Source organism: Diachasma alloeum, unplaced genomic scaffold (assembly GCF_001412515.2).
Source record: "Diachasma alloeum isolate Michigan unplaced genomic scaffold, Dall2.0 Dall_scaffold_00820, whole genome shotgun sequence".
Taxonomy (NCBI): domain Eukaryota; kingdom Metazoa; phylum Arthropoda; class Insecta; order Hymenoptera; family Braconidae; genus Diachasma; species Diachasma alloeum.
Window position 1 is genome coordinate 102,976 of NW_021680948.1, and position 2,760 is coordinate 105,735.

Consider the following 2,760-nt stretch of genomic DNA (forward strand, 5'->3'; position numbering starts at 1 on the left):
AGGTTTCTTTACGAGATTTCTCCGACTTGTACCGATTTTGTATATTACGCCATGCATATGGAGCATTATCGATATTAACAGCCGCAGGTGCCATTTTTAATGACGAATGTCTCGAGTTGTTATAAGAGTCGACAATTTGTTCCAACACATCCATATATTTATATCTTCGACTATGTGTAAAGTAACGTCACATGCGCTCCTCCAATGTCCGATTGAAACGTTCCACGATTGCGGCTTTTATGTCAGGATTACGCGCAACATGAAATTGAATTTTTTTATCAGAGAAAAATTTTTGGACACTGCTAGCCATAAAGTCCTTTCCCTTGTCAGTTTGTATACAAACAGGCACACGACCACCGCTCCTTCCCATTATACGTTTAAAGCCCTCGAGTACCTGCGGTGCTGACTTGTCCTTCAATGGTTCAACCCAGGCAAACTTGCTTAAAACGTCAATGACCACAAGTATATATGAAATACCATCATTGTATGTCTTTAGTGATCTCAACTCAACCAAATCAGCCTCCCATACATCATCAATGTGTGTCACTGTATAATGTAGCCGTGGAAATTTACGTCTGATGGGTCTGTGGAGTGTATAAGTGTTCTGGGCATTAAGCCAGTTTTTTATTTCATTTTCAGGTATTTCTTTTTTGTGCTTTGACAAAATATTTCTAGCCCCCGTATATGCCTCTGGCTCTGGAGGGCTAAAATATATCGTCGATAGTTTTTCTTCGTTTAAAACGGAAGCCATGATGATAGTCCTGAGTCCTCCACTTTGTGAGGAGAGTTTATGTGTGCTTTTTTCAAGTTTTTACGTGCACGATGTACAAGAGAGGTACGGAGTGTATCACCTTTCCCTGTATGACGCTCATCTATAAAGTCCTCGTCCTTCAAAATTTCAGGTTTTTTTCAACGTTTAATAACTGGTAGTGCAGGTGGGGGTCGATGACATTTAGCATTGCCCAGAAACTCCCGAGGTGTGTTTAGACTTTGAAGATACATCGCAAAATGTTCCCGTCCTTTAGCCGAATATGTTTTCCGTGCTCTGACTACATCTTATATCTGATCCACAATATTAACGCCAGTTAACGATGTCCGATCCAAAGTCACTTGTCCTTTTGCATCCCACTTGAGTCTTTTACTAGTCTCAACGGCTTCTATATATTCAAGTATACCTGAGGCTTTTCTTTGGTATACTGCAGGTACAGTAACCACAATAGCATTTGGATCATATCGTTCGCTAGACCCCGTCTCGTCGGGGGTCTCCGTTTTTTTCACAGGTACTTTACTCTGCTCTGTATAAAACAAATACATTCTCAGAAGGTCATTACACAATTTCCATTTTTTATGATCCTCCTTGGGTTTTTTCGAATTAAAAATTTCCAATAATTGAGCATCCAATCGACTTGTAACGGTACCAGGGCGGTTTGAGCTGACGGCTGAATTTTTTCAACTAATTCAGTTAAAACACGGTGAGCATCATGTGTAGAATTTTTTTTTAGCCGTTCCACACTATCTTCTGGCACCAGTATCATTTTTCGTGCATGTTCCATCGCTATACAACTGCTGAGATGAGCGCACTTATAAGGGCCCCCAATAACATGGGTAAAAAGGCCTTTCTGATTGATGATGTTTTTCTTGCTGGATAAACCCTGATTTTTATCAGCCAACTTCCCCAAAAGTTTTTTATGTTTGCACAATTTTGACTTTTCGCAAGTTTTCAAAGGAATATTTCCGTGCAGCAAATTCAGAGCACACTCACAAATGCAGCGAATCAAATCTGTATTAGCGTGTTTTATTATTGCTCGTCGTAACCTAGGAGGAGCGTGAATGAGCGCGTGTAATAAGGCAGTATTCTTTTCTCCGAGCGACTTGCGAACACAGCCGCTTCGGGAGCGACTTATCTTTGCCATTACACATGAACGACTGGTACACTGCGCAACAAGCCTTCTCCTTTTATATTGTAATCCTTCCGTGGAATATAAACATAGTGATAGGGATCGCTAGGCAATACATTGGTACGAAATCTGCAGTTTTCAGGAGTCGACTGTTTTAAATCAAGCAAAAAATATCCATAAGCCTCCGATGTGGCGTCAAAATAGGCCTCCTGTAGAAATTTTGGGTCCTCTGGGTATATCTGACGAGCCAAATCTGCTATTTGTGCACGATCTCGAGGATTTTTGAATACCACAATATTTTTTGTATTCAATGAAATATCTCGCCGTCCTTTTCCTTGGTGGAATAAATTTTGAGATATAAACATAACACTGAGATTTTTGTAATGACCGCCTTTTGTGAATAAGTCGACTATTGCACCATTCGATGATTCACGCATCAAGTCGTCCACAACAACCAATTTTGGTTTATTATCATCAAAATCTCCGGGTCTTGGTAAACCCTCTCGAAATTCGACAAATTTTTTGTCATAATCCGAATATCCATTCTGCCACTCAGCATAATAAAAAATCACTTTTTCAATCGGTGTATCACACATTTCTTTAATTTCTTTCAAAAATCTTTTAACAAAAAATGTTTTCCCACAACCTGTGGGTCCACAAATCATGGCAGTGAAGGGATGTTTCCACCTTGTATGCATGTTGCCGTCTGATTAAGGATTGTAAAAAACTCGTCATTTTATACACTTGTATAAGATATTCAAAAAAGTAGTATGCATTTCAAAACGGCAGGGGGGTGTCGTAAGGCCCAAGCGTTTGACCTGCTAAGGGAAGCTATTACCTCATTGGTCAAGGATAATACGCG